Below are 6,820 nucleotides of genomic sequence, written 5' to 3'. Positions count from 1 at the left end.
ACCTCTGGTGTCCCTTTGCAGTGGGAGGGACTCCTCATTCTAGAGTCTTATACTTGAAATCCAGCCCCCCAGGAGGGACATCACCCCCTCCCTGCAGGGCTTTGAGATCAGAAGCAGTGGTTTTTCTGCACAATTTAACAGTTGCTTTCCTTGAAGTATCAGGCTTAGTTTGTTCATTTTCAAGATGTCTGCCAAATAACCAAATCTGAATAACTGTAGTTTGTCTGTCAGTCCCTCCATAAGGGAAAAAAACAGCATTCCATGAGAAAAAAAAATGTTGCTAGTTGAGTTCATAAGGCAGGCAAGCACTCAAGTGCTTTTCCTGGCAGTGGCCATTACTCTTCCCATGGGCCCTTCTCCCTTCATTATACAGAATATTAAATGATGCAAATGCAGGAGGTGAGAGTTAATAAAATTAATTGCATTTTAAATTATTTTGTCAAGGACATCCTTACGTGAAATTTGGCTTCCTTTCCTTTCCTTCCCTTCCCTCCTTCCTTCCTTCCTTTTTCCTTTCTTTGTCTCTTTCTTCCTGTTCTCTCTCTCCTATGAATGCACAGCAGTGAAGAGCACAGTGGCCATCAGTATAAGTTTGCAGTCATGGCCTTCATTCATGCTAAGGCACCAGCAGGTGCACCCACCATTGCTTCTGCACCATTGTGTCAACACAATGAAAAAGACAAATAACATCTTAGAATTAGTTTCCTAGGGCTTCTGTAACACACACAAGCTGTGTGGCTTAAACCAACAGAAGTGGATTCTCTCATGGTTCTAGAGACCAAAAGCCCAAAACCCAGGTGCTGACCTGAAGAGCCCTAGGGAAGAATCCTTTCTTTCCTCTTCCAGCTTCTGGTGGTTCCCAGCAATTCTTGGCTTTTCTAGGCTTGTAGATACATCACTCCAATCTCTGCCCCTGTCTTCACGTGAGGTTCTCTTCCTGTGTGCCTCCTCTGTTACCTCTTCTTATAAGGACACCAGTCATTGGATTTGGGGCCTAACCTAATCCAATATGACCTCATCCTGACTTGACTGATGACACCTGCCAAAACTCCATTTCCAAGAAAGTTCACATTCTGAGGTTCTGGGTGCATGTGGATTTGGGGGCGGGGGGGGGGGGGCACTATTAACCAGTACAGTATTGTATTTTATTAAGAAAATTGTTTTGACCATATTGTGAAAACAGTTTGACATCCCAGTCCCACTGAAAGAGTCTCAGACACTCCCAACAGTCCACAGCCCACACTTTGAAAGCTGTTGTACTAATTCTTTCACACTTCACAATCTCAAACCTCCACAGGTAGGCAAATAAACGGATATGACTCAAAGTTGAATAGAAAGAAGAAACTTGGTTGGAGTCTTAGTCTGCAAGAAGACTAAGCCCTGGTGGGCCTTCCTGACAGCTCTGATGACCAAGAAGCAACTTCCCGAACTTTATTATGCTGTGTGTTCACCAGCGCCTTTGGTCCAGAAGCTTTTCCTGATGATTCTGTTTGTGGATAGAACCCAAATGGTTTAGTTTCTGCTCTTCAGTTGTATCAGCCACGCATATTTCCTGCTTATAAAAGTGCATGAGAAGAAACCAGGCCATGTGCTTTATGTCCCTTCTGCCCTCTCCAGTGGCAGCGCTTAGAGAATGAAGCATGCCAGTGTTGGGACGACGCCAGCAGGTCCTTCTCGTGTTGCCTGAGCTCTCGGGAAGCCCTGGACCAAAGCCAGGCCACCTCAGGAAAAAGGAGAACAGAAAAAAAAAAAAAAAAAGAATCCCACAGTTGGTGGTAAAATTTTCTCTTCGCCTGGGAGAACTTAGCATTCAAGTTATTAAATACAGCAGCTGGTCTGGCAGTTGGCTATAAGACGCAATTCATACCTTTTAAATGAATTAGCAAGACGGAATTCCTTTAACATTTCTGTATCAATTATCCCAACTGGATGCGAGGTCTTTAACGTTAAGGAATTGCTTTGAATGCCTCTAAAAATGCAAAAGTACACATGCGTCCTGCTTTGGAGCGCCAAGGAGAGTCTCCCTTTCTCATTCGCGTCTTCTTCGCCTTGTCCCACCTTTTACCGACCAGCAGAGCCGCTGCCCGGTTCGGATCTGAGGAGCGGCACTCGTGCGTCCTCCTCCCGGAAGCATGGATGGGAATCGCGGAGAACGCGAGGAGAGCCCGGGGCTGTCGCTGCGCACACCTCCAGCTGACGACTTCCGACCCGGGCAGCGCCGGGGCTGCGGGGTGCGCGCCGGGTTGCGGGGTGCGCGCCGGGGCTGCGGGGTTCCCGCGGCGGGTCATGGGCACGTGCCGCGCGCGCAGCCTCGGAGTCGGCCTCCTGGACCAGTGGCGGCTGCGCCGTGCCGTACCTCATCTCTTGTAAAAAAAAATCTCTCCGGTCCAGCATGACGAGGAAGAGGAGGAGCGGCTTCCTCTCAGGGGTAACCGCGAACTCGGGGTGCGACTGCGGGGTGTGACCCAGGCGGGCTCGCCTTGGCAGGGCTCAGCGCAGCGGAGGCGGGGGCTACGGTTCGCTTTCACCTGCGCACGCGGTTCTTCAGTGCGCCCTGGGGTCACAGGCCTCTGCCTCGTCGCTTTGGGAAGCTGTGAGCGGCAGCAGAGAGGCAGAAATGCTGGGGGTTGTGGCTGGGGAAAAAACTCTCCCTTTCCGGTTGGCGTGGGTGAGTGGGGAGGAAGTCCAGCTTGCCCTGGGAAATCATGCAAATTTCATTCATTAGAGATGCTTGGAAAATCCAAAGGGCAACCAAGTAGAGAGAATGGAAGTCGACAGAAACCTGTTGGGACATCAGGGCAGAGGGGAGTGGCTGAAGGCACTCAAGCAGTCACCCCTGTGCCGGGTCAGACATGGGCAGGGGCAGGGGTGGAGGGACTGAACCAGGACAGAGTACCAAACAAATCACTGTGTGGGGAAGCTGATACCTTCAACCTCTACTCTCAGATGACCCAGCCTGCTGGAATGCTTTAAAGAACCAAAGTGATGCCGCTTCATGGGTCGCCCTTAACCATTTTGAACACTCCTAATTGTAGATGGGTTTTGACTTTTTGTAACTTTCAGACAATTAAATTATGTTTATTCTTAAATTATCAAGCAAGGTAAGACAAATCTATCCTCCTGCAGATCCTCCTATAGAATCCTTTTCCCAGGTTAAACATTTCCAATTTCACAGTAATTCCTAATAAGTCACCATCTTTTTCCTACGGAATCATTTAAAGCCCTGGGATAAATTGAGCAGAGCAGAATATTCTGTGGCAATCACCATCTTTGGTATAAATTACTTTATTTATATGAAACCTCAGACCGCATTTGTTTCCCCACTAATCTCATGGAACTTTCTGATAACTAAAACCACTTAGATTTTTTTTTTCAGTTGACTATGGTTAATCTAATCCTTTCCTTTCATTTTATTGTTTCTGCTAAAGTATATTTTTCAGTTGCCCTCTCAGCCAGGATCCAAGCTTTCAGTCTGCAAGGAGGCTGGGAAATGTAGTCTTTTTTCAGGGCGCGATGGGTCCAATTAAAAAACAATGAAAAACTTAAAAAGAAGGAAGATATCGGGAGATGTGATGTCTATTTTATATGTCAGTTTGACTGTGTGGTGCTGTACCATGGTTTGGACAAACTCTAGGTGTTGCTGTAAAAGTATTTTGTAGATGTGATTAGCATTTGCAATCAGGTGACTTTAAGGAAAGGACATTTCCCTCTCTAAAATAGGTGGGCTCCAGCCCATCACTTGGAAGCCTTAAGGGCAAAAACAGACTTCTCAGAGAAGAAGGGAATCTCCCTTAGGACTTCATCATCAACTCTTGCTTGAGTTTCTAGCCTGCCCTATGGATTTCAGACTTGCTAGACCCCACAGTCTGTCAATCTTGTGAGCCAATTCCTTAAAATAAATCTCTTTATAGAGAGATAGATACATATACAGATGTAGATGAAGACGTAGACATAAAGAGACAGCTATAGACCTACATAGATGCAGGTATCCTATTAGTTCTGTTTCTCTGGAGAATTCTAACCCAGAAACAACCAGCTATCTCTGCCACAGCTCCTATCATGGATCAATGACCCTATTTGAATCAACAAGTGGAAGGACGATAAGGGAGACGTACATTCTGGAAGGATGTATCAGTATCTCAAAGACTGCATCCAAGCTCATCTGTGCAAATGATGTGTAAATCCTAAGAGAGCTGTTGCTTTCCCTGGACTATGAAGAATGCAGCTGTGCACACAACAGGAACAAGCCACTTGGGTTCTTTCCGCACAGCACAGCTGTGAACCAGGAGGCCCCTGGAAAGCACAGGGTGGCCTCTGCCTACAAGAGACTTTTTAACATTGGTCTTAGCCATGCTGCTTTCCAGGTATGTCAAGAAGGATATGAGGTTCCATAGAGCCAGTGGCACCCAACCCAGAGAGATGCTGTCTGGGGACTCTCTTTGGGATCACATTTTTATTTGACCTCGAGGTCGAGTCTACAACACAGTCCCCAACACACAACAAGATAATGGATAAATGTCGGAATGGGAAAATAATGGCTGTACTGATCCCATGAGCTTGGCAGAAAAGAGGTTTTTAGCCACACTGTACAGATGGGAAACCATGCTTAGACAAGTTGCTCCTCCAGGATCACAGGGCTGGTGAGAGATTTATCTGGATCAGACCTGAAACCTCTCTTTACTTTTTCTTCACTGTGATAGAAGTGGAAAGTATTGTTGTAAGGAACAAAAAGTGCACATGAAACTGGCATTTACACGGATCTTGAAAACTCAGGCCCTGGGCCTGCTGTGCTCTTAGTGAGCTAAATAACCTTGAGTGAGTCACCTGGTGTCTCTGGACCTATCTGCCCTTGTCTGTAAAGAGCAAAGTGACCAGACCAGATGATGGTCTTCTCAGCATTGATATTATTGGTCTCTCTCAAAACATAAATTGCTGAATTTTACTGGAATGTGCTTTAAAAAATGGATTCTGTTACCAGTCCCTCCACAGATGGTCAAGCCTGTGCAGAATGGCAAAGGGCTTTGATGTAAAGGAGCATGCATTTTCTGTCATTGATGTAAATTACATCTTCTTGGCTTGAAAATCAAAGAATTATTTGAATTGCCATTTTTACCCCCTCCATTTGGGATCTGGCAATTTGAAATGTTCCCATGATTTAAGAAATTACCCTGTCTCTTGGTGAATCTGATGGAAGTAGCCTGGCTGCTAGTTCTTACATTCATCTCAGGCTTGGTCTTGTGGCATTATGGGAGGGGATACCTGAGTTTTGTCCTAAGTGAAGAAAATTGGGGGATGGGAAAGTACACCATTAGAGAGAGATAATTGCAATATTCAGCCTTTTACTTGTACTCTCTGCTTAGTGTTTCATCAGCATGAAACAGGAAGACATTTCCAGGTGAAGAAGGAGGAAATTGCTGTTCTGTTCGACAAAGGTCTGATCTGAAGGGAGGGAAGCAGCATTGTTAAGAGACAAAAACGTTAGTAGCATAGCATGAGCATACACACACACACACACACACACATGCATGGAGGGCAGTATATGCCCCAAGCAGTGATGAACAGAAATAAGCCAGGCTCAGACCTGCTATACCTGTTCAACTGCACTAGGCGATCTTAAGGGTCTCTATCTTAAGGGCAATTGGAGACGTAAGAATTTTTAAGCAGGGGAGTCACAGGGTCATATCCACATTCATGAGCCATCCCTTAGGGCAGCTGGACTGAGGGCTTGGGAACCTCTTAGGAGACACCTGAAGCAATCCCAGTGAGAGATGGCAGAATTGTAAGGATCTAAGGGATATTGCAGAAGTGACAAAGTGTTGAAGTTGACTTCAGTGCTCTATTTGGGCAGCAGGAAAAATAGAACAACAACGTCATTCATTGCCATGGGTCTCAAGAAGAAAAGGAACAGGCTTTGGGAGATGTTGGGTTGCAGATCAGTGTGGAATGTGCAAGTGGCACCATTTGGCAAAGAGAGGAAGGTCCTCGGCATCAGCATATAGATGGGAATGTGCTGATGTACCACGGAGGAGTATAGGGGAGCTGGAAGTAAATTTCAGGGAGTGAAGAAGCAGATGCGAGGTGTGGAAGTAGAGATGTTGTGCAGAAATCGAATCATGTTCCTCTCAAAAAATGACAAGTTCCAATTTTAAGCTATGTTCCTATGGACGTGAAGCCATTTGTCATTAGGCCATTTTGGAGATGTCACTATTAGTTAAGGTGGGGCTAAATTGAGTCAGTGTGGGTTTTAATACGTATGACCAATACCTTTCATACAGAAAAGAAATTCTGACACAAAGAAAATCACAGAGAGAAGCCGGAAGCCAGAAGTCAGTGGAAACCAGAAGAGCAGACATGAGGAGAGAGAGATGGCCATGTGGTGAGGGGCAGCCATCCTTAGAACATCACTGACCCTGGGAGAAAGCATGGCCCTGCTGACATCTTGATTTCAGACTTCTGGCCTTCCAAACCATGAGACAATAAATGTGTGTGATTTAAGGGAAGCCATTGTGTGGTATATCTGTCATAGCATGTCCAGCAAACTAAGATAGAGCAAGTGTACACAAGTTGACTTCTAAGAGAGAAGAGATGCAATGGACACTTGGAGTGGGGAAGGTTACTTTGTTTTCCCAGTACCTCCTACTTCTGTGCTCCTGCTAACTTCTTCCCTCATCCTGAAATTTCATTTCCTCCACCCTATTGTCTTGACAGCCTTCCCACCCTTCAAAACCAAACATATATCAGAATTAAAATCTCTATAAAGAATCCCATCTCTGTGCCCCTAGGTGTCTTGTTGATGCACTGTTGTTGCCCTCACATCATC

At 45.8% G+C, this 6,820-nt stretch overlaps 1 long non-coding RNA gene across 1 annotated transcript; it reads left to right on the top strand.

Moving 5' to 3' along the window:
- Nucleotides 1–2,389: 2,389 nt before the first annotated feature.
- Nucleotides 2,390–6,481, top strand: LOC143662345 (uncharacterized). Its single transcript, XR_013165300.1, has 3 exons — nucleotides 2,390–2,428; nucleotides 5,361–5,432; nucleotides 6,276–6,481. It is a non-coding gene; the product is annotated as an uncharacterized LOC143662345 (long non-coding RNA).
- Nucleotides 6,482–6,820: the final 339 nt, after the last annotated feature.

This window comes from Tamandua tetradactyla, chromosome 2 (assembly GCF_023851605.1).
Source record: "Tamandua tetradactyla isolate mTamTet1 chromosome 2, mTamTet1.pri, whole genome shotgun sequence".
Lineage (NCBI taxonomy): Eukaryota > Metazoa > Chordata > Mammalia > Pilosa > Myrmecophagidae > Tamandua > Tamandua tetradactyla.
Note: the sequence above shows the minus strand (reverse complement) of the source record. Positions and strands in the feature narration are given on the sequence as shown.